Source organism: Micropterus salmoides, unplaced genomic scaffold (assembly GCF_014851395.1).
Source record: "Micropterus salmoides isolate LMB-PRFRI ecotype aquatic unplaced genomic scaffold, ASM1485139v1 Ms_hic_scaffold_8, whole genome shotgun sequence".
Classification (NCBI taxonomy): Eukaryota; Metazoa; Chordata; class Actinopteri; order Centrarchiformes; family Centrarchidae; genus Micropterus; species Micropterus salmoides.
The window spans coordinates 8,095,775-8,121,898 of NW_024044570.1; the positions used below are offsets into that span (position 1 = coordinate 8,095,775).

The following is a 26,124-nucleotide window of genomic DNA, read 5'->3' on the forward strand; positions in this document are numbered from 1 at the left end:
AAGGTTGCTGGGACTGATTTACAGTTCATATTCCCCCCCAAAATATGCTGGAATTGAACATCAGTCACAGATAAAACTGTAAAGCAAATACAATATTGTTTATCAGAAAGTATCATGTCTCTATAAAGGTGTTTTTTGATATACTAGCTGTATTTTGGAAAACACATAAGTTGTTATTTGCTTGATTGATTTAAAGGTTGTTTTTTTCTACTTCATTAACCCATGTCCTTGTAGAGAAGTATCACTTTATATGTGTTTGTATTCTGCATTTTATTTGAATTTTGTATCCTGTTTTTAAAACACTTCAGTAGCTCCAAATGGATTATATTGAAACAAAGCTATTAAGCCTGTTTTATTCAGTTACATAATATATAGCATAGTGTCGTTTTCTATTTTCTCTCCCTTGTTTCCTGTCATGTCTCCACTGTACACACTAATGAAGGAATAAAATATCCCCTCACGAAAATCTTTAAAAATCCAATACAAAATGTCTAAACATTGTGAAAATGCCCTTTAATGTTTCCCTGAGACCAAGGTGACGTCTTCATATTGCTTGATTTGTCGGAACAACACTCCAGACCCCAGATCCTTACATTTAAGAGATCATTATTAATGATTAATTCATTATCAAAATTAATTTTGTTCGATGAATCAAAGTGTGACATTTTTAAGTATTTAAGCCAATAATGCGAATAATTCACAAAATGTGAAACGATCTCTTTAAGAACGACAGTATAGACACACACAAGCAGGCGTACACAAACGCACACTCAGACACCTACAGAGTTTAAAACACTGGCTTTAAAAATGTCCTTTTGAATGAGACACTGACAAGAAAGATATCAGGTGCACTTTGGGGTCCCTCCCTGAAGGGTTACAAACGCTGGTATTATGTTGACCACCACCACTATTAACATCTATTAAAGGTGATTGAAATTCATTGCTGAATAATTTATCTCATTTCAGAAAATCTGACCCTTAGAATCAGCAGTGAGGGAGTTCTGGCCGGTCTTCCAGGTGAAGAGGAGCAGCTCACGTCTCGTCCACGATGCTGCCTTTCATCCCGTTCCACCGGGTTAAAATGTGAGTAGCAGTTCACTGAATATTTAGTCACACTGTGAGCTCTTGGAACCCTTCAAATGATCGGTTATGAAATATTCAGACCTCATCTCTGTAGGGATGGAGCAGGAACACAGCAGGAGTTTCGACAGCTGATTGGGTGAGAGAGTTTCCCTTTAGCTCGTTGCAAGTCTGCATTCACTTTTTACAGTGACAAGGCTGACATAAATGGATACCCTTCACGCCTTTCAAGCATGTAATTATGGTGCATGCAGTTAGAAAATACAGCAATTGGCAGTTTAGAGAGGGGGGCATTATAAGTGGGTGAACTGTTCCATTACCTGTGATAAAAATAACATTGAAACAATTGGGAGCTTAAAATTACAAACCTCTGTCTGAACTTTTAATCAGAATGGAGTTATTCATGATGTTTGAATATCAGCTTATGCTTATCTGCTGTTATATATTTGTTTTTAAAAGCAACTACTAAGTATTAAATATTTAAAGATGATAAATTAAGTACACAAGTAACAGCTTTGCCAGCTGGTAAGCAAATCTCAGATGCTCAAATCTTAGAACTGCATCCATAAGCAGAAAAAAGCACTTTGTACCAAGTTTAGAAACTGCTGTTAAGCGATCAAATGTAGCTTTAGTGATGTATAATTAAACATATAAACAGCAGTTTAATTGACTACATTTTGAAAAGGTTTAGATGTGTAAATACAAAGTTAGTTCTTTGAAATGTTCTTAACCCCCGTTAGCCTCTGAGGCAAGAGTACTCCACTTCAGTATCAATATATATAAATCTTTAACAGCCTTGAAACAGGTTTTGGATTTTCACACACAGTCAGACTCTCAGCAAAAAGATCACTTCCGTCTAAAACTAATAGACTGTGTCTATTTGTAACCCATTGTCAACTTACTTTATGTCTACAGTTTATGACCATCTAAACCTAAGAGTGATGTTTTTCTGTGTTTTACTGTCCTTTGTTTTAGTTTTCAGAGACATGAATTGGTAAAACTACCAAGTATTTTACAAGAGAGCAATGGAAAGATTAAAGAAATAAAATTAAAGAAAATTTTGTCAATAAAAATGAAGCATTTTGCTTTTCTGCTTTCCTATCCTGGTTTTTCTCAAAACCTCAGACTCTCCCTGGATTCCCGTCTCCCAGATTGGAAACCGCCGGTGTAAACATAGCCATCAGCAGTTGATTATCTGAACAGAATCACAAAAACTGCATGCATCCACTCTGGCATTTTCAGCTCACCTTCGGAAAAACCAAAACAGTACGGTGACAGATAAATCTCTTCTTTTTCCTCCTCTTTCAGGTGACAAGCAACAAAACTGTTAATCACAGCTAACATGCTCTCTGTGGTCATTCTCCTTTACATATTTACATAACAACTTAATTGGTGTAAACAGTGATTGTACAGTTTAAAACCCTCAACTCACTGTGGAGACTCTGTAATTATATGGTTTCAGTTGTACACTCTGCTATGCATTGTACGTAGATGAAAAAGACAATAGTCTAATGTAGCTACACAGACAGAATATTATATGTTCATATTTAATATAAATATGAACATAAGGGGAGAGCGGGGAGAGCGAGAGAACAGTGATGATTTAAAAATGTTAGCGAGGGAACTGTGTTCCGGTCTTTCGCAGGTTGCATTTTATGTATTTTAAAACATATTTTTCCGTCAAAGCTGTCAAACAGTTCACAAGCATTGATTGACAGGATGTTAAGGTGGGACCCTTCATTTGCTCTAATGCTGTATTTAAAGAGTTTTGCTGGATATTAATTTATTCATCCATGCAGTTGGCATGGACACTTAAAATATAGGGAGAGACTATTGGTAAGATTATTATTATTATTATTAAAATAGCTTTTTACCAACTAATCTGACATGAGAAGAATCTCCTCAACAAAAAACACATTAAACTGATAATTTGCATAAAAGGTTATGATTGACAATTGCTCATTTATAGGTAATCTTAGAAAGTGGTACAAGATGTGCATTTTCTCTCTCTGCGTATGTTTAACACTGGGCTCCTGCAGCCATTATGTTAATTGTAACAGACTTTTTAAAGTGACTCGGGCGTTGATTCAAACATGAGACAGATATGTTAAATTGCCGCCAGACAAAGTAGAGGGGTGTGCATGTCTGAAAGGGGCTTTAGATTTAGCCTGGTAAAGTTTGGCTTTGTTGACTTCTAACAGTCTAAATATTGCTCACCTGTTGTTCACCTACCTCCTAAAATGTGTCTGGACTTTCTTTTTCACAGTCTTCCAACAGTGTTGCACCATCAATACAGCCTGTTCACCACCACTGGAAAGAGGAAGCAAGTGGTGAAGTTGCCAGCATTTAAAAAAAAAATCATCCCTGTGTCTGCTTTGGATGCCAAGGCGCCTCTTGGATCCAAAAAAAGTAACTCATTCACATTCTCACTCATTCATTTATCCATCCCTTCATTCAGTCAGGGACTCACAGTGAGTTTGTTAGGAGACATATAGGTTAGCTTACCTGCTGGGGCATTGTCTGCAGACATCAATCATCCAGGATCTTTTACTTCTCCTCCTCCTCTGCGTCGCTGCTGAACTGTGTCGGCTGCTTCACCTTCATGACTCCGTGTCCTTGTTTACTTTTGTGCCAATCTTTTAGATTACACCACTGTTTTACATTCTTAGCATGGAATATTATAGCTCATTGTCCTCTAGTCAGAAGCAGCTATTTTCTGCCATGCATACTTCCCCTGAGTGACATGATCCATCGAAGTATACATGTAACTGGACTTTGCTCTTTTGTCGTTTTTTTTTTTTTGTGGTGAGTGCTTTCATAATCAGCACATTATATTCCCTGTCAGTCACCTGTCACCTACATAAAGTACCAGATGTCTCCTCCAGGAAATAGTGCCTGAAAAACAAGTCTCTGTAAAATCTCGGTTGTCACATCCATGCTGTTTCATTTAACCTGTCTTTGTTAGCTGGAACAGCTAAGATGATGACAAATGACAAAAAACACCCTCTGCATTGTGAATCAGTTTGGGGAAAAGCAAACCAGACACAGTAAATCGATGATGTAAATGCATTTTAACCAGCTGACTTTTCCCAAGCTTGTTGCTCCAGATGGATTTGTATCCGCTGTTTCGGGGGCAATTCACACTTTTGTCAAATTCTAATTCTGCACCCAAAAATCAAACCAAACACCCTACACAAAAGCACCAACTCTATTGTCACAACAATAAATAATCGAGACAGATGAATAATTACGGCAAGGGGAATCAATTCCAATTCAAAGTTTCTGACAAGCTAATGGATGGAGTTCAAGTTCGGTCGTGGTGTTGATGTAGAGTGCTGCCGGCCGCCGGAGGTGAAGGAAAAATCTCAACACTGCCGCTATGATCCACTATGTTCCCTGTGTGATTGGAAATCTCATGATGTATGGAGGAGATGAGGGAAAGTATTGACTTTTTTTTTACCTCGCACAATCATTGCTCTCATTGCATACCTCAAGGTCCCATATTAATCATTCATTGCATCAGGTATTAATGCTATTTTCAGATGTGGAAGAAGTATGGAGGTCCTTTACTTAACCAGTACTACAATGTGAAAATACTCCATTATAAGTCCTGCATTTGAAATCCTACTTAAGTAAAAGTATTTACTTACTTAAAGTATTATCTGCTAAATATACTTAAAATATTAAAAGCGAAAGTCACTTGTTCTGCAAAAAATTGGCCCTTGTAACTAATGTATTACTTTACACTAAATTAGTAGATTTTTGTAATACTGATGCAACAATGTGTAAGCAGAACGCCCTGGTAGTTCACCAGGTAGAGCACGTACCATTAGGGTTTAGTCTTTTCCAAACCGGGGCCCTTTGGTGCATGTCATCCCCTCTCTATTTCCTGTCTATTTGATATTGACAGCTGCAGAAATAAAGGAAAAAAATGCCAGAAAAAAATGTGTAAGCAGCACATTCACTGTTGTAGCTGTTCAAAGTTGAGCTAGTCAGTGGACTGAAGTGAAAAATTCATAAAGCTATATCTTTCTTTTCTGGACCATGGTAATCTTTTGCTTTTTATGAGGTATTGGAGAGTTTTACTTAGAGGCTTTAGGGGCCTCAAAAAGTTATTTAAATTCACCATCTGAGACATTTAGATGGGAAACCTGACAAGGAGCCCCAACCAGTCAAGGGGTCACAAGCCAGAAAGGTTGGGAATCACTGCTTCAACCTTTAACATGTGTTTTATATGCTTAACTGACTAGTAACTCCAGCTGTCAGAAAAATGTAGTCGAGGAAGAAGTAACATAGCATACATTAGAAATACTTAGTAAAGCAAAAGTACCTCAGAATTGTACTTAAGTACAGTAATAGAATAAATGCACAGTAACTTTCCACCACTGGCTATGTTTATGTTTGAAAGAAAGATAGAAAACTGTGAACAATGTGCTTTGGAAGAGGTTTGAAAACTCTTTCACATGAATCAGACGAAAACATTAAATTAGACTTTGTCACTTTTGTGTTTGTAACTGTGGCTGTTACTCATTCTCTATCTGGCTGCGAGGCTTGCCATGCACCAAGTTGTCATAGTTCTAACTTTGTTTGGCAGTTAAATATGATAAGATCTTCTCTATAATGCGTTCCAGATGGAGGAAATAGTAATTTGCATCTGTTATCAGCGAGACAAGATGAGACTGTGTCAAACTGCTAGAGAAAATTCAATCTCTTTCTCTGTCCACACCCTCCTCCTCAACTCCTGCATTTGCGATAGTCTAAAGTGTCATCTGTCGACTTCAAATACGCTCAGAGCAACTTTTAAAATAGTTAATTAAGACTTGTTCTGACACGTTCAGCGCTGATTTCTCAGGCAGGAAATCCATATTCATATTTCAGACAAAAGAAGGTCATGCAGCGCAATGCCAAGAGACCAGTCACCCGTGGATGTCTTTGAGCAGGACTTTGCATCACCTCATCAATTTTTAATTGATTTATTCATCTATTCATGCATTAGCTTAGCTTGTCTCCAAAGTGCACATGAATATCTAAAGTACACACCAGGCGCCTGATGTGTAATTGCATTCCCTTGCTGTATCAATAGTCAGCTGACTGTCACTCATCATCATGGCTGATAATGGGTTGTTTCCAGGTTGTTTGCTGCTCAGAGAAGCTGATGGGGAACTTTTGCCCTTAATGAAGTCGATCTCATGAGAAGATTGTTGAAATCAGAACCAACAGCTAAGTTCCCAAGACAAAATACAGTTTATAATGGCTTTAATCAGGCGTGTGGAGAATATCGAGGCATTTATGGGTCTGCTGGGCACTGAGCCTGTTTTCGTGGACTGAACATTGACAATTGCTTTAGGCTCTTAATATAATCACCATGTTGACTCTTGCTGCATTAGTTGTTGGTACAAAGCAGCACTGCCTAAATAATAGTAATTATTTACTCCTTCACTTACCCTACTTACCCTAAAATTTGTTATGTTGCATTGTAAAGTTTTCCTTTACATATGTTGTCTTTTCATTTTCTTTCTTTATGACAGCAGCAGTCAGCTGGGTAATTTCATCTCCAGTTCTTTGGCTAGATGTTCTAAAACCAATCAAGAAACAAGTTAAGAAATACAAACATATGACAGTAAGATATTCTAATGTTGCAACAATACTGATTAAATTAGCATGCTTATAATAGTGAACATAGTGAACATTCACCGTTCAGTATATATAACCACGCAAAGCAGAAGAAACACAACATCAGCAATACTGTTTTTGCAAAGCAGACCATCTGGCAACAGGCACAGGCCACTGAATAAGTTAGCAGAATAATATTAATGAAAATAGATTGTAAATATGTTTTGTGCATCAGAAGTCATTAGAATTACAGAACTTTAACATTTTTATTTCACTTCAAAAAACATCAAATACCAGAGCATTAAGGCTTGTGTGATGCCCATTTTTATTAAATGTAATATAGGTTTTTATAACAATCTCATATTTTTAAAACATAAAAAATATCTCACTTTTAAGGTTCTAACTTATATCAGACCAGTTTGAAACTACAGTTTAATAACGTGTTAAAGGGCCATAAAGTGGTTTTGCACATTTATTTGCCCACAAATTGCATTCATTTTACCTTTACTCCTGATATTTTCCCATACCGTACCTTGTTCATTGATTTTCATCACGCCCGGCCCAATTTACACTGTGCTTTTCACAGCATCTACGTTTTCTTGATATTTATCTTCAGAGTTTGATTTTCTGATGCCACAGCCTATGAATGCAAAGTGTTGCTGCAGGTGACTCAAATATGGTGTGTCCTTGAATGTGTCACCAAGGACAGTTTGTCATTCATCACTCATACTAACTATGCTTTTAGAGAGATAAAAACAGAAATATCAAACAGCTACTAGAAGTAAAAAATAACTGTAAAATAATGGTTTTATTACAACAGCTACAAGATGTTAGAGCACACTTTCCTCCAACATTGATAATGATAGTTTTTATATCTGAGATCTGGGTTTAACCATGTTTAATTTCAGAAAAAAACAATACATGGATAAAATAGCTAGTTCCAGCGTTCCTCTTTAATTTCCTGTGCATATCAAAGCTGCTGCACTTGAATTAGGCTAATGCTTGCAGGAGTATTGTAACAGCAGGGACTTTGTGTTGCTGCATGGTGTAACATGGTGTGAGCTGAATGATTTAGGAACGCTTAAATTTGAAAACAGCTGCAGCACATTTTCAGATACCCAGACACGACAACACCTTCACGCCTTCAACACAAGCACATCTGTGATTCTGCCAGTAATGTGTTTTTCATGCCGAATTAGGACGAATATCACACGAGGACATGGCTGCATGGAGAATATATGTAATCTACATTTGGAGGGACTTGAACGCTAATTATAATTGCAAATTGGCTACTTGACTCCTGGCCCTCCTTCGGCACAGACCAAGTTTGAACTGATCATTAAAGGCTACATCCACTCAAAATTCACAGTCCTCAGATCTTCTGAGGGCCATTTGGTGTTTTGCTCTTCTTACTTATATTGTTTTTTATTTTGATTTCTAAATCTTGGACAGAAATCATATACTGTATTATTAAAGAAATGTCCATACATTTAACATGTCTGGACATTTATTGTTGTTATTTATTGTTATTTTACGCTAACAGACAAATAATAAATGAAGTGGGGAGGGCCCATGGCTGATATTAGTATGTCTGACAGGTAAAGGAGAAGAAGTCAGTTGAGTTTAAGACTCAAATAATCTCATTACATTAATAGGGTCATCACATGACTCTTCCCCCGTTAAAATGTATTGATTTAATAACAAAATAAGGTGTAGTGAGGAGACGTGGTGGGGTCAGTAGTGTGAGGCATGTATGGATGAGTAACAGATGCAAACACAAACCAAACTAAAATGGTATTAGGGCCATAAGGATAATGTTGATGCTGCTCAGCGAGAGAGAGCATGGACGGGTGGCTCGTCACAACACACTTAATGATTGCTACAAGTGGGAACTGTAAAACAGGCCACTCACTCAAAGCCATTTGAAATTCCTTCCAGAAGAGTTACTCTAAAATACTTTTAAAGGTTAAATATTACCTCCACCTCCTCCTCCTCCTTGCTGTTAGAGTTAAGGCTGGCATATGCTTGAAACAAAGTAGATAATAAAACATATCATCCAACCACATCTAAAGCCAAAAGTGATTATAGCTGTTCCTAAAGGCCACATTTGAAGGTGTGGTCATGGTGAAGGGCTGGACATTACAACAATAAAACAGGGATATTGGTGCACTTGTTCATGGTGTCACACTTCTTGTAAGATAAGAGAGTTGTTACATCTGACATAATCATCTTTAACATAATGTCAGTACAGCTGATCAGTCAGTGCAGGTGTTATCATTAACCTTAATTTATTGGATTTGTCAGTCAATGATTGTCACTTATAAATTGCTGATAAATTTGTGAGTGCTGCTGGGCATGCTCATGCATCAACACAGATGTGCTGTAGGTTTTGTGATAAGTGAAAATCAAAATAAGTAACATATGTTTGAGAACAAATAAATAGTGAGTTCAGTGGTATGAAAACACAGTATAAAAGAGCAGTGGTGGAAAAAGTACTTAGATCCTTTTCATGAGCAAAAGTCTAAAAATCGATTACAAGTAAAAGTCCTGAAATCAAAATGTAAAATTACTAAAGTAAAAGTACAGAAGTATTATCAGTAAAATGTACTTACCGTGTCACAAGTAAAAGTACTCATTATGCAGTATAGGTCCTATTTTATTTTAGGTTATATTATTGTTACTATTTGTATATTTGTATACTAGTATACTGGGTAGATAAGTAATATAGTACTGCATCATATAATATATATATATATATATATATATATATATATATATATATATATAATGTTCTTTTATGTAAAAACAACTACTAAATGTCAAACAGTGGAGTAAAAAGTACAATATTTCCCTCTGGAATGTAGTGGAGCAGAAGTATACAGTAGCATAGAACAGAAATATTCAAGTTTATCCAATTCATACTTAAGTACACTACTGTGTCTGTCCATCTTTTATGTTAGCTGCAATCAACAGTCTTGTTGTTTGTCAGCTGAGATAGGAAGAGGATGAACAGATTTAGCCGTATTCCTGTTATTTAGGGGTTTTAGTGTTTTAGTTCTAATATGTTTCCACACAGTGTTTTTTAAATTTATTGGCTAAGTGTGGACATACTCTAGGTTGTGCAGCTGTGGTGTGATGCGTTGCCTCTTTAAAGCAGACAATCCAAAGAGAGAGAGAGAGTGTGAGAGGTGGTGGGGAGGGTGGGTGATGGTAGCAAGAGGAAGAGAGAGAAGTGAGAGCCAATAAGAGGCAGTGGTTGCAGGCACACTCTGTTTGTGACACCTTGTGGTGGAGACTTGAGGGGGTGGCAGAGATGGAGAGAGGTGGGGGCACTACTGGATAGAGAGAGAGAGTGGGGGAGAGAGAGAGAGATCAAAGCAAAAGAAGAGACAGAGGAGGAGAAACGAGGATGAGAGATAGAAGTGCTGCAACGAGAGCGAGCGCCCTGCCTGCCTTTGCAACGACTGTTTACTCCACTTTTCCTGAGAGCCGGTTATCTTCCCTCTGCGTGAGTCATGGAAGTGATTTAGGTGAGTGGAGCGGCACGGAGCGGCAGCGGAAAGCCACAGATCTGTTTGTGTGTCTGCGCCGTGGGAAGGTAAGCTCACTCTGCATCTCTCTATAGATGTAATTTTCACTGTTTTCTCCTTTTATCTGCTTTTTCTTTTCTGTCTTCTCTGAAGAGAAACAATCAACTTCTGCAGAGTTTGTTCAGTTTCCCTCTCCTTCTACTTACACCCCTCGAATAGACTTCCTTCTCCATATTTCTCCTCTCGGTGGAAGGATAGTTTGTGCTCATTCAGGCTGCACAGTGGGACTGTGCAAAGTGTGAAAGGCATGCTGCAGTTTCTCTCTGACAGTGTGAGCATCATTTAGTGTCTCTGTATTGACAGGCGGGCTCACTGGGGCTGAGGGCTGGAAGAGGATGAGAGGGAGATGAGTCAAATCTCTGCTTGAGGGACCAGGAGTGTAACAGCATCACCGATGATGATCCCGATCTATACGAGAGCAGAGAAAGAAAAAAGATAATCCTGCAGAAATAAACCCTGGCTGCTTGTCAGATTTTACACTGCAGTTTTTTCTGGTTTGTTTTCTGGTTTCGTAACACAGCTGAAGTAAAATGCGTGCATCTGTATTCTGACTTTACCTGGCCATCCCATCACGTCCACGCTGACTGAGGTGTGCGGTCCATGGTTTTCAGAGGTGTAGAAGGCAGGTGATCAGAGATTTGTGGCTCAGCCCCGCTGAGTGACAGCTGAGCTCTATCACGGCTTTCATCATGAGTCAAGCTGGTAAACTGCAGCTCAGCTTGTGACACAAATCCCCATCCCCTCAGCGTTGTGCGAATAACCTGCCTTCATCTCACAGCTGGATTAGAGTTATTTATTGGTACTCCCAATCAGCCCGGCTGTGTTTGTGCGGGGTCTGACCTATAATGGCACCTAATGGCATCATATGTTATTTCCAGAGGACACTGTCAAACAGGACGCTGTCGCCAGCCACATCCAGGTGTAATATGGCAGTTGGTATTAATGTTAGCTCTCCTCATGACCCCCATCAAAACTTCTACTGGCAGGGGTGCTGGACAAGAATTAATGGACCTCTTAAAATTAGAAATTACATTTATTGCTGGCTGGATTTACCGTCAGCAAAGACCTCCATCACTCTCACTCTGTAAAGCACAACTCCAGAGGATATTTTTATCTTTGTTGGCTGGCCCACAAAACAGTCCTCAACACAGGCCTTGATTGAATGTACAAAATATTAGGGTCATCTACCTCATATCGATCTTCAGCCCTTATTCTCCACATCCCTGTTATCTCTGAGTTTACAAATGCTTTTTATTGATTTGTCTACTTCTCTTCACCTGCATCCCATCTGTCGTGATTGGTATAGATTCAATACAGGGAATCAATAAAAGAACATGTCTTTTACCTGGACTGACCTCACTGTGTGAGCTTTGTGTGGAAGGAGAAATTGTCCCTGACATGTTTTTAGATCAGTTTGCTGCCGTTTTTCTTGCTCTGTGTGAGCTGCCTTTTCAAAACCTTATCCGCCTTCCTTTAAATTCAAGGCATCGTATTGAAGTTTCAGCATAGCAGCTGGGTGAAATAGCTCACACTCAAAGATCAATAAGCAGACAGAAACAATGTGAGGGTGAAGCAATACACCTAGTAAACAAATTTAACAACTTGGGCTCAGGCAGGTAGAATTACAAATCAGTGTAATTTTGTTAACGTAAAAACAATCGAGTGAGCACAAAACTTTATTGGAGAAATAAAGATTTCAGAATACAAAATCTGCATTGCGAAAAGGAGTCTGGCTTTACATGCTCTCACGATTTGTTGGGAGGTTCTACATTTGTCCGTGTGTTTTCAAATCTTGTCATCCTAGAAATGTTGTTTATTACTTCATATAGAAGCACAGATCTGACCTAAATGGGATCGGGTATTGTCAACCTCATTATAAAATTTGGTGTTTCTGCTCTCAGTTACATTAATTCAGTCACTGTGATTTGTTGTTAGCACCAAATATCGTTGATTTTACCCAAAATAAAATGATTCCACTTCTACACACTGAGGTATACAGATTTAACTTTGGGAAAATACAGCATGGGTGATGGATCTACACTTGGCGTCTGCAAATAACAGTTGAGGTATCATAAAGACAAAAAATTTTCATTGCACCCATATTTGCAACTAATTTGCAACTGCAGTTTTGGGGGAAACTTAATATTGACTGAAATGCATTTATCAACATAAGAAAACATTTTAAAAGAACATATGTGCAAAGTCACAAAGTGACAGTTAAAATATCTGCAAAACTTTCATGGACATTGTGCTTTATTTTTTCCCACAATATCAAAAAGTAGCAACTAAAGCATGATTGACATTTTTTTGTGGTATTTATTGGGCTTTTTCGGCAATTGACAGTAGAAATACTACAGGAAATGAAGGGAGGGAGATAAGAAATGACACTGAACCAGGGATGCTGTAGCTCATGGTTGGCATTTTAACTCCTCGGCCACCAGGGCGCCCCATGATTAACATTTTTACGGTAATGTTTAGGCACTCAAAGCACTTGGTTGGGAGAGATTGTAATAACACAGCACCAAGTTCAAAACAGTTTTTCACTTCCCTTGAACGTTTCAAGTGTATTTCACCTCTGACCACATATGGCATCACTGATGTGTGTCGTTCGGTGTTGTCAGAAGTGAGCTTTGCTCGGGGCGTGTTTAGCTCAGTTGGTAGAATGCGAACACGAGTCTTTACTGCGGGGTTCAGTTCCAGCCTGTGGCCCTTTGCTGTGTGTTACCCCCTATCTCTTTCCTTATTCTATCCACTGTCCTCCCAAATAAAGGCAAAAAATAAGAAGTGAGCTGCACCTGTAACCACACCCATCAGTGATGTCACGGTGTACTGACACTCCCTGGAGTACACTTCTGCATCACTGCAGCAGGAAGTGAAACCACTGAAGAAAGTCGATGTTGAGTTGTTCTTTAAATATTTAAAATGTCAGAACTGACTTGAAGAATGAGGCAGGATGTGTCTACATTTGTATTAATATTTAATCACAATCTTTTCCAATCCTAACTTTAACCAAAGTGTTCTTATTGCCTGAACCTCAGGATCTGAATTTTGGTCTTTGGTGCCCAGTGCTTTGCACAACCAGCATCCACCTCGACCAATACCCTATGGCTTCTGTTCTGTAATATTGCACTACTGTATTGGAAAAAAATGTTGCCAGTGGAAAAGTCTCAGGTAGCAATTATGGTTCTTAAGCAAAAACAAATTAGTAAGATATCGTCTTATTTTTTAAGGAGACGTTGTGTACTGTATCAAATATGGTGTTAGTAAACCTCCAGACAAATCATGATTCAGGTCTGAGTCATTTTATATCAACACATTTACCTTCCATCTGGCAAAACTAGAATGTACCTCCAAGTTAGAGATGTTTCTTATCACTAACAAAACACAAAAAACAAGTACAAACCAAGATTCTAATTTCAAATTTTGATTTAGCAATGGCCAAAAAGAAGTTCATAACTTAAGATATACATCTACATTGGAACAATGGACTGTGTTTTCATATTTTTATGGCCTTCAGTAGTCTGTCCCCTTTTCAGCTTTCCCTTCAACAAAGTAAAGTGTGAAAAATGTGGAAGGTGGGCGGACTGCCTACTTTTAAACAAGCAAGCAAAGTCCACACAGCCATCTGCTTGCACCAGAATATTTTTTTTTTAATCAAGACTGCAGCCTCGCTAGAAGCAGACACTCTCTCTCACTCCTGCAATTTAGCATCTTGTACCAAGTGCGAACAGAACACACAGCATAACATGTTAGTTACATCAAATCCAAGTTGAAATCCAAGTATGGCTGCGGTGCCATTAACAGATGCTGCATTTGAGAAATTAGTCTGAGATTTGCTGCAGGTTGCTTGGTGTTAACACTTCCTGTGTAAACTTGTTTCCTCTTTTATTTTTAGAATTTCTTTAACTTACAAACTTACAAAAAAGGAGAATTCCACACACTTTACAGAGTGGTCTGATTGAATTATAAAGTATTTGTTAGTATGATTAAGAACTGTTATACTTATCACATGTTTAAATATTTTTTTGGAGTATTTAGGGTACTTATTGTACTGTTTTTCTTATGCTGCTTAATAAAGAAGAAATTCTTTTTCCCTAAAACATAATAAAACTGTTTTTTTTAAAGTTTTGTCTTTACAGGGTTGCGGGACATATTGTATCCATAATTTATTAAAGGACAGTGATTGACAGCACCAGATTAAATCAAATTAAGATTCAAAGTTAGCTAGTACAATATGTGCAATAAACCACAGGCTGTAGTGTGCACTAAAATCTTGAATTATAAATGGATAAAAATGCAAAGGTAAAAACTATAATGGAAGTTTTAAAATAAAAAATTGCATATTGGCATGTTGTTAGGTGGATGGTGTAATTTTTTAGTATATAAAAATGTAAAATGTACTTCAGTAATAGTTGACAGGGACACTATATTATAACATTTTCTACACACTCCAGTACAAATGCACAAATGTGCATGTTTTTAGATGATAGAAAGTAGTAGATGACACTGTTTCAGAGATGGTTGATAATGAGCCTGTTTCTGTTTCTGTCAAAACACAGATGTGTGTTTTGGAAAAGAGCATTTTCATTGAAGGGTGCTGTGTTTGTGAGAGTCTGACACTTAACTCTGACTGAACATGTAGTCTTCTGTTTCAAAGGGCCAGACAGTTCATTAGAGGGTGTGTGGGTGAAAATGCATTACAGTCTTTAAAGTTATGAAAAAAATGTCACTATATTTTCTTTTTGTTTCTGTCTTTTTCTTTTCAGTCTCATTTTATTCTCATTAAGAATCCATGCCAGTCCACAGAGTGAAAAGAAGAAACCCTCTTTCAAACAGCATACTACCCGCCAACATCAGCAGGCAGGTAAGAGATTAACGTTGTTTAAGATAGTAGTCTGTTTATCACGACTGTTTTAAAAGTGCTTTAGTGTTCAGATTGGGAAAACATTTTTTCACATGGTTGTCAAATTAGTTGTGATCGCACGTTTTAATTGTTGCCACAAATGTGACTCTTGTCACCAGAACAACAGTAGCGCCACTTAACAGTCTGTGTCATAATTTCATCCAAATGTGACAGTTTTATCCAAATGCGACAATTTTAATTGTGTGCAAAATCTTTGAACACCCTTTGTGTTGAAATGGTGATTTATGCATCAGAATATCTGGGAAGGAAGGACAGCATAGATTCAGTCATTCATTTGACTGATTGATAGTATCGCTTTCAGTTTACATGTGATTCTGATCAAACTGAGGGTGAGGGAAAAGGAGCTTTTTAAAAAACAAAACAAATAAAAAAAAACAACACTTCGCTCATACATCACTTCCCAAAAGGAAAGCTCTGTGTAGCTTAAGCAAAAGTTGAAGACATCTCAGAGTTTCCTGGAAAATTACTCAAATCACTTATGTTCATAACATTAATTATACAGAAGAACTCGCCTTTTCTAAATGATAGCAACTTTAACAATTAGAACGTTTCCCATGGTTTGGTACACTGAGCTGCTGTGGATGAGCCTCGATGTACGTGTGCATTAAAGATTCATTTAAACATCTGCTCCTGGCTCAGGAAACCATGTGCTCATGTTCCAAACTGTGTTTTGATAAACATCCCTGACAATTTTCACTGCAATAAAAGGGAGCAGTTTTAACATCACTAAAGCCGATCCTGATATGTTGTACTGGCAGGCATCGGCTGCGCTGATTTTCCCTTAAGCAAGACTGAATCTCAACAAGTTCGCTTCAGGGTCTGAGCTTGACCTCTGACCTCCCCAGAATCAGGAAAGCAGAGACTGATTTAATATTGAGAGAAAGTAAAACAATGAATTAAAGCTTGTGTGTGTATCCACAGCCTGATATATCTTCTTCCTCTCTGCTATATTAATATTAAGATTAATATTAAGAGAATAAAAAACAATGAATTAATCTTACTAACAAGCATTGTGTGTATATCCACAGCCTGATAAATTCTTCCTCTGTGCCGTAGAGCTATATTGTTGTCCAAAAACTATTGAAAACACATGAATGAGCTACACTGTTGCACTGGGTGACCTATTCCTTCATTACCATGGACACACACACTGTAGTTTATTTTAAAGTGATCCCACATACACCATCCTGATGCCATGAAATCTTACTAGAGCACCAAATGTATATTAATCTGCAACTCATAGTCCCCTGCTCCCCTACTTGAGTAACATTTGCAGAAAAACACTACAGTGTCCAGCTGTTTGGGAAATTACTGAGCCTTTAACAAAAGAAATATAACTATGTATTTGTGACTTGAGTTGAGGCTGAGTGGCACACTAAAAGAAATTGAGGAAATATTGAGGTGGAGTAACACATTGTCTTTTGTGGCATTTTAGACTGAATTTTGTTTCACTTAATTCATTCAGCCTGACATCGTATTCACCTCAGCCAAGTTGTCAGTCGGTTCAAATAAAAGCTGTGGAAGTGGTTGTTTGGAGCAACTAGTTTAACATTTAAGATTCAAGACTTGTTAATTCTGAATTATTCTGTTTTTTGACTATCGTGTCATTCTCATTCTCGGTTGTCACATTTTTCTGTCGCTATTTTTCATGAATGTAGCTACAGTAGGTAGCCACATAACTTTGTAGGAAGATGACGTACACATTCTTAATGCTGACGAAAATCTGTGAAATCCAGCCCATTGCAATTTTTGTCTGATGCTGTAAATACAAACTCTGATTTCTGGGATCAACTATATTTTACTTGATAAACAAGGACTACTTCTATTTGACTTAATAATTTATGAACTGTTTCGTCTGTGTAATGTCAGAAAATAGTGAAAAAGAGACAGTTTAGGCTTGTGTTGTCTGGACAACAGTTCCAAACCTCAAAATGTTAAATTCACAGTGATATAAAACTGAGAAAAGCAGCAAATCCTCACATTGAGAAGCCACGGTTTAGCAGTTTTTGCTAGTTGAAGGACTTCAACAACTAATCATCAAAATTGTTCTTTTTCTGTGATTGAGAAATGGATTAATCAGCTAATCATCAACCAATCACATTCTAAAGAGTCTGTTAGTTGTGAAGGCTGTGATTTAGTGTACTTTTATCTTGAAGTGCAAGATGATAATCAAAGGAAAGCAACGCATCTTCTGTTGTCTGGTAGATTAGCTTTTCATTTTTTCTTGTGTTTCAAGGGCTTTTGATCTACCTCCCTCTAAGTTTTGACAACTTAGAGGAGGAAAGCCTACAGCAGTCCCACAAGGCTTAATTATCCCTCAGACTGATAACAACCCAGTAAGAGAGGAGGCCATGAAGAGAGCAGGAACTAAGAGAAGATAGAGATGGTAGGATTAATGTAGTTGCTGATATTACCTGGCCTCTGATCAAAAGACTGTGTTGGCAGGCGGAGCACATAATCCTCTCGATTTCTCTTGTTGCCAAAAACTGCTGGTGCTGTGTAGCTCAATGGACAGAGCAAGACATCACTGACCAGCCTGTTCTCAATGGGAACACTCATACTTCTGTACATATCTGAAGGCATGAGTCACATTAAAGCTTTGATCAAATAGCAGGGTCAGGCTGCCAACCTCACACGTCTGAGGCAGGGGGGAATTTTGCAGCAGCGTTACATTTATATTTTTTAATACTGACTAATTTTTTCAAAGCTTTTTGTTGTATTTTAATAACCAAGTCCATTTCTGCATTTTGCTCAGTTTCAGTCTTTTTCTCTGTGGATGATTTAGTACATAGAGACAAATTTCCTTCTTTCATCGTCATCTTTTTTCCCTTTTGAAGTGCGTCTCAGCTGCAATAAGCCTGCTCAAAATTCTCAGAATTGCTATTAGGATATTTGCTCAAGGACATTTTAACAATGTGTGACAAAGGAAAAGACAAGAGTGATGGTTTAAAGATCGTTAGTTAGTGCTTCTGACTGTTGTATGTTATGGTCATTAGAGTCACCTGAGGCCAGTGACTGTCGTTTGCCAAATGTAAGTTGTTCCTCAAATGTAAGTCGCTTTGGATAAAAGCGTCTGCCAAATGAGTAAATGTAAATGTAGGTGTTTGTTTAAACTCTTGGGACTGGATGAAGGGATATGTATTGTAAGCTGGGGGTAGGATTTCTCTGCTTTGATGTATCTGGCTTATTACACTCCTCTTTCAAATCATCTGTCCTTCTTGTTCATAATATGTATATATATATATATTCTTGTCCTCAAAAAAATGTCCCTTCTCCTTCAAGTGATGGTAAACATGACCTGAGGGATTGGCCGATGTCATTTTAGTCACTGTTCCTACTGAAACACTAGCCAGTAGAGCAGTCTCTGCAACTGAAGCTCCTGCATGCTGTGCCCCAACAATGAACCCTCTTTTAAAGTCACTTAGATCTTTTCCTCTTGCCGTCTTGATACAATATCAGAATCAACTGTGTCTGTTCAGCATTTTTATACATGCCACAGAGCATGATTGGATGTTAATTGCTTAATTGTACCATGCAGTGCACCTGTGTGGGAGCATCTTCATTTATGATGTTTCTCCACAAGTTTTTTCATGAATTTGTCACCCGTCTGTATATGCAGAGAGGAACAGACCCATGATGGTCAATGTTTCCCTATGTCAGTTTTTCTTTAGAGGACACCTAGACCTTATTAAAGTGAAAAAAAATCACTCTGCTACAGCTTCTTACTCTGCTAAAAACAGTCCAATGGGGCAAATCATAAGGCCTTCAAAACCAACAACATATCCTGTTCTCAAAAATAGGATGTTCCCTGTGCAGTCAGACATGTCTTTATGTCCTCTATCGAAGAAAAGATCACAAACTATGCTTGCTCTCTGGTCTTATTGACCCTTTTTATTTTTTTCAGATTTTTCTGCTGCTGGCAAAGATGTGAGCAGGAATAGGCAAGTCAATAAAACCTGATAGAAAGCCACTTTTTATGGCAACAACACCAAAAAAAACATTTTCGAGTGGGATTTAAGCTTCCTATAAAACAACATTTATCTTATTTTTATTATTATTCTAAACTCCAGTCACATTTGACTGAATTATAAAGCAGGGGAAGCATCACTTCTACAAGGTCTGGCTTCAAAAACAGCAACTTTATCCTTTAACATAGATGTCATAATGCTAAGCTGCTTAACAGACAGAAAAGCAGCTATTTGGGTTTGCACTTGATGGCACTAATCTGGTCCCAAAAGAAATCTACTTACAAATGTGTGATATTATCAAATAATAATAATTTTCACCTATTACATTCACTTATAATATTGTAATTGATATTCCTGCTGTTTGGACAAGAAGAAGTCATTTCCATGGTGTGATCCACCTCCACCCTGAAGGTTAACTTTTAGAGTATCAAATGATGATATATGATGATATCAGATATGAGATGAGAGGTGAGCGTCCGTGTCTAATGATTTAAATATCCGCTTTCACCTCTGTTGGCAAAGGTAATTATAACATAGTCATGTAGGGCTAGAAGAGGACTAGTGGACAAGTACCAACATCAGAGAAAACACATCTGACGTTCAGCAGCTCCTCCAACAGTGTTTCTCAAGTGAGTGTTCAAAGACTTGAAGATATTTAATTTTTTAATTCTGAAAATTAGTGATGTTTAAATTCAGAATGAAATGATTTTTAGAGGCTGTTGAAACATGATAGATCATTTAACAGAGTAAACTAATGGGATATTGGTTAGAAAGGAAAATACTTTACTCTAATGAAGGAGCAGAAGGGATTGTAATTTGCAATGGTCTTTTATTGATTATTGGTTTTGTATGAAAGACCCAACAAAAACAGGGGGAAAATGCGGCCTATATATTCATTAAAAACACGTTATCTTTTTTTCTTTAGTGAATGCTATATGCTTCCATAGCAGATGTTCAATGGAAACTTTAAAAAATATGGTGTCTCACTTCCTTTAAAGCTAAATGTGACATTCCAACTGTGAAATAAATCTTTGCATGAGGTTGACAATTTTAATTAGTCCCTTTGTTCTAATTTAGGCAGACCCAAAAAGGGATTGGTTGACAAGGGGGGTAATTATAAGTTGATAAGGGACCAAATGTCTTCTAGTATCTTCAACCAAGTCCAGTTGCCCTTGACTTTAACCTTCTTTGGATACAATATTATAATGTAAATATCAACATGTAAATATAAACATGTAGAAATAAAGCTTTTAATAAATATTTTTAAAGTGCGGTGAACCAAACAAAGAATATTATATCGTTTTTCAACAGTACTTCGAGTAGATCCGCGAGCAACCGCAATGCATATGCAATTTCCGCAAGTTGGCGGACATGCACAAATCTGTACAAGACAGTTGACACACCTCCCGATTCGACTATCAGCAAACTATAGACTGTAATAAGCATTAATTAATCATGCTTATTACAGTCCCGCTACACCCTACCTGCTGTCTACCTACTTACTTATGTGCACTCTGAACGTGGACTCACTGTGCATGATTGTGTGTTTTAAGGGAGTGGCTTTGGAAGGAGGCCTGAAGGGAGTGGGTGGGATTGTTTTTGGTTATATACTTTCTCTTGCCAGTCCTTCAGTGTTGCCTACCCCATCTTTAATGTTAGAGCTGATCAATGTGAATAATTAACTAATTAACTAATTGCTTATTTAGCTACTTACGGATAATTTCATCAATAAGAGTGCCTCATATTTTACTTTTTATTTTTATTTATTATGACATGTTTTATATGTCAAATCTGTCGAATAAAGTAGTAGCTGGAGTGAAAAGTAAAGGAGAACACTTAACAATTGACGAGGACATAACAAAGACTGAACAGAACAAGCCAACATTTAAAGACCAGGTAACAGGTTTCAATCAAAAACAAATTCAAGAAGTCATATGTAGCTGCCAGAAGAGAATCCGCACAAAACAACACAAATTCATGTAAATGAATAATAAGCAGTAATATTATGGTACATAATGAGCAATACACAAATTATCCACTTAACAGTTCAGTAATCGCTAAGTGTGTCATCAATTTGGGGCCGGAAGGACAGTCAGATGGGAGCTTATCAATCTTCCATTTATAGCAACCTGGTGAACCATGAAGAGCACACAAGTCATATTCAACAAACACATGCTCAGTGCTGCGCTTATGACAGCGAACTCAGATCAGGGATTATTTCACTAATCAACGATGGCATGCTCTTTTCTTTAACACAAACTGAAGCCTGTCAGTGATGAGCTCACAAAAGCATTTGACCTCACTTTTACCTTGTTTTGCAAACCAGAGGATTTCATCACAGACTCTTGCCTGCTTGCTAGTGAGCTCTCAAATTCAATTTTCTTCTTCCCCATTTCTATCCTGCAGTTGTACTGTGCTGTAGCAGTGTTGGTTCTACTGCTGGTATGACAGTGTCGTCATTCTTTTGTTTTCCACTGAAATACTGAGCAGTATCACATGGGTGGGATTTCCATGCTTGCTCTTATTTGTGTTGTGTTTGTGATGTCCATGCTGGACTACTCCTACATCCCAAATACAGTCAGTCACAATAGATCTTGGAGATTCTCTTTATTTTCTCTCTTTCTATCTGTTTACTTCCCCCTGGCAATTTTTTCACCATCACACACGAGGGCAGCGGGAGGGTGGCTCTCTCGCCTCACAGCAAAAAGGTCCTGGGTTTAAATCCTGGATGCGGAACCAGGGAATCGTAATTCTTAGGTTGGGTTAAATGCAGGGAATGAAATTCACTAGACATTATACTGATTGTGTATGTGACAATACACATGTTTTATTTTGCTCAATAAAAAACGTTTTTCAAGAGGGAAAATAAAACACTTGAAGTTAACAAGGTTGCCAACATGGCTAACAGTCAGTTAGGAAAATCATTAGCATGATAGTATTAGGTCGCTAATGGAAGAATAACTTTACACAGTCTATTCAAAAATTTGTAAATGGTAAATATTTGTAGCGCCTTTTACATTGCTTTACACTTCATCACATTCACCCCATTCACACATTGATGAGCAGAGGCTAAGGTGCCAATTGCCCAACAGAAATGGAAATTAACTCAGTCATACACATTCACACACCAATGGAACAGGCATCGGGAGCTATTTGGGGTACTGTGTCTTGCCCAAGGACACTTCAATATGCAGACTGGCTGACCTTCCAATAAGTGGATGACCGCTCAACCCCCTGAGCCACAGCTGCACTCAACTCTTGTGTCATGACTGCCAAACGTTGCTCTTAAGTGGAACAACTCATTTAATAATGTCCAATAGCTTCCTCCATTTTGGACTCTTCAGCTCTCTGTACCCCTTAAAGGTCAGCATTGTCAAGACTCCTCTTGAAACTCCTGAACCTCTTGGACAGCTATTTAAATTGCATAGAAAAATACCTAATACACCATACAGAGGAAAGACATTTTGAGATGTTACAGTAGGGAAAAGCACCAGTGTAAATAATAAATGAACGATAGCTGAATTCCATTATCTGGCTGAGTTTTAGGGTCCAGGTATAGTGCATGCTGGCTCACTGTCACACTGTCATGGCTTATTGCGATTGAAATCACAGAAACTAGGCACTTTTTCTGTTCTTGTTAGCAGCTTGGGTATGTTGTTCATTCCAGCATTAGATCATGGCTTGTGTTAAAAATGGCTACTTTGTTAAGGTTAGGGGAGTTTTGTAAGCATGGTTACAGGAATAACACATGGTTAAGGTTAGGGAATGATCATGGTCACGCTGAGAACAACAAATTTTGAATTTCCTGTCAGTGACTTTACCTGACACCATCATTATATTTGGACAAACGATTTTACCTGTGAGTTGGTGGGACAATCTGCATTATTCCAGACCACTTAATTCACACTAAGTAGAAAGTAGCATTTTAAGATTTTGTTCTACATCTTACCCTGTACAATTTCAATGTGGTGATGACATTCCTCTCAGCAACTTAGGAAAATGGATTAAAGATATTTCCTACCACTCTATTGCATAACCAAACTCAGCAAAAATGTACAAGAAAGGTAAAACACAAAAGCAAACAGTGTCAGTTTCAAATATAATTATTGCAGCAGCAGACAGTTTTTAGCAGGTATGCATAATATGAAGTAGATTATACTTAAATTGACAGAGACTGTGGGTTTGGTAATTGCTCAGCGACTTTTTGTGAGCTTTGTTTGAGTTGTTCTTTGTAAGATGATTTGATGTGTGAGCTGACGCTGTGTTTAAAGTGTCCCAGTAGGCAGCTACTTACAGTACACAGCTCCTCAAGTCATAATAAACTGAGCCTGCTCCTCTGAAGGCGGCAAGCTTGCCAGGCGTCCCCAACTTTGGAGGACCCAGTTTCATAGTTTCCTGACAAAACCTTTTGATCATCGTGGAAGACAGCAACATGCGACAAAAAGCATTTGAGTTGTTTTCTACCAGCAAAGAGTCACCAGCTCACCTCATTCTTGGAACAGCTTGAATGTGGAGAAAATGAAAGACTTTAAAAGGATTACTATGGGAATTGTTCTTTAAAATAATTGTTCTTTTGCCAGATGGGGATGGGGATTGGTGGGGATCCAGTTGTCTTAAAGCCACAAAAAAGAACTAAGAAAAGCAAAACTACACGTATTTCTGAATTGTGCATTGCTGGTGCTTTGCAGTCATTTTTAACCCATTTAGAAAATCAGTTATTTTACATTTATTTTGCTTTTATTTTGTTATTTGTTGCTACATACAAATTACTTATTAGGTCTTTTCTACTGCTGTCTTATCATTTTGTAACGACATCAGTAGTGAAAAAAGAATTGATCAGCACTTGCATTGTAGCACCGAACTCGATCTTGGTTGTTTGTTTGGGAGTAAAGCACTTAGTTTTTGATGACATCTATCTCTTGTTCCTATGTAAGTTGAATGCACTTGTTGTAAGTCTTTTTGAATAAAAGGGTCTGCCAGACCAATGCAATGTAAGGTTGCTGTTATCAATCCAAAAAAGGTATTTTATTTTGACAACGTTCACGTACGCCTGCTGATAGAGCAAATAAATCACAAAATTAACAGCTTTGTTTAGTGGAGCAAAGGAGGCCTAGACCCAATGCTTCAATCCCTAGGGGTTAGGGTTAGGGTTAATCTTAATTATAGTCTAATTGGGTCCAGGTAAGATCCCGTTATTTTTCAGCAGATATCTTGTCTGTCTTACAAGATGTCTAATTCCAAGTGGGATCCAAGCAGACTTGCTAACAACACATTTTTCTACTGTGATGATTATGACCGCACCATGTTGTGGTTGCATCCCTTTTCAAGATGGCTGCTTATTAAGTGACGGAGCATCGTGCTGCTGCCAGAGATGGTACTCTCTTTGGTTTTGTTTGCGTTAGCACCATTTTGGATCCAGTCTAACTATCCTCAGGTCTGTGATGGACTGATTCTGACTTTCCTCTGGTCCCTTTCAAATCAAGACTCTTTTTGAAAATCAATCCGTCCACATTGGTTTCCAATACAAAATGTTTGTGAAAACTTCTAATCAGAGGTAGCACATAGCTGTCTGTTGCCTTCCCAGACTGACAATGGGAGGCATGACTGAAAGCAGTACAGGTGGAATTGATTTTCAATCCTAGGGCATTTAATTTGGGGAAGATTACAGTTACGGTTGAGCAAGTCCTTTGCTGAAACGAGTGTTCGGTACAGATAATGTACTTTTTACAAGTACAAGTAACATCAGAGTAAAAGATGTCAATAGCGGCCTCTCCGTTTCCGACCATAAATATAGGGACTTTTATAAAAAAACAACTTGTTCTGTAAATACAATTCTGAGGCTCTTCTGTAAATAGTTTTATAATAAAGCAATAAAGCAACTTTTGATCAACACATATCAATTTTAAGCTTTAATAAATAAATTCCGGTTATTCCAGCCCACTTCAGGTGCGTACATTTAATGCGCATAAAAGCAGGAGGCTGTCAATGGAGTTCTGGTGCGGACCAAACAATTGCAGCAAAATCCTTTAGAGGAGGTGTTCTTGATCCAGTCCTAAATGAACTCTGGAGCGTTTTGTTTGTGGTGGGAACATGATCCAATCCTACTACCAAAGCGGTTCAGTTTAACATGTTGAAGATTAGCATGTCGTTGCTCAATATTAGTTCCCTTGTTCTGCTCAGTCATCTAAAAGCAGCACGTCTTTTTTGCAAAGTGTTAAGCAGTATAGTATTTTCAAGTAGTTTCCTCAAAGTGCAGTCAGTATTCTGCTGGTATAGTTTTGTCAGTATGTTGCCCAGATAATTACGACGGTTATGAGCAAATGCCAGCTGTTCCAAGTTTACAAATTCATCAATTGTTCGGTACCAGACCAAATGAACTACAGATGTGAAAAGTGCTTATGACTGGTATTTGTAAATGTTGTATGAGACTTCAGGTTTTCTTTTTGAGTTTCTCTGTGCAATCTACAGCAGTGTGTGTCAAAGTAAGTGCTCCTGAAAAGAGACAAATCACAGTGTGTTAATGCCCCAGTAAAAGATGAGAGGAATAGTTTCACAGTGGATGTGATAAGTGCATTTCAACAGTGTCTTTGAAAAAGAAAGGTGTCAGCTTCAACTTTGCTGAAATCTGCTTTTATGAAACAACAAACATCGTACATTATGATCTCAGTCAGAAATTGAGATTTGATTTAACCTTCTACATGCATGCAAAGGTCAGATGAATATGGTACCTGAAGAAAAATAGGGATATGAAAGACATATTGACTTCAGGAACAAAATTAGAATTGATCTGGTGAGCAGAGGGAAGATTGTTTACACTTCCTGCACTGGGTTTTTATGCCTGTAGTCGGAGTAAACCTCTAGAAGAGTCAGCCTCTCATTATTCCTCAGTTTGGAAATGTGAGTGACTTCAGATGTCTTAAAAATCTTAATTGATGAAGTTGAGGTTAGT

General features: G+C 37.9%; 1 pseudogene; it reads left to right on the forward strand.

Moving 5' to 3' along the window:
- Nucleotides 1-9,605: 9,605 nt before the first annotated feature.
- LOC119893126 overlaps nucleotides 9,606-26,124 on the forward strand; it is a 40,935-nt pseudogene continuing 24,416 nt past the window's right edge.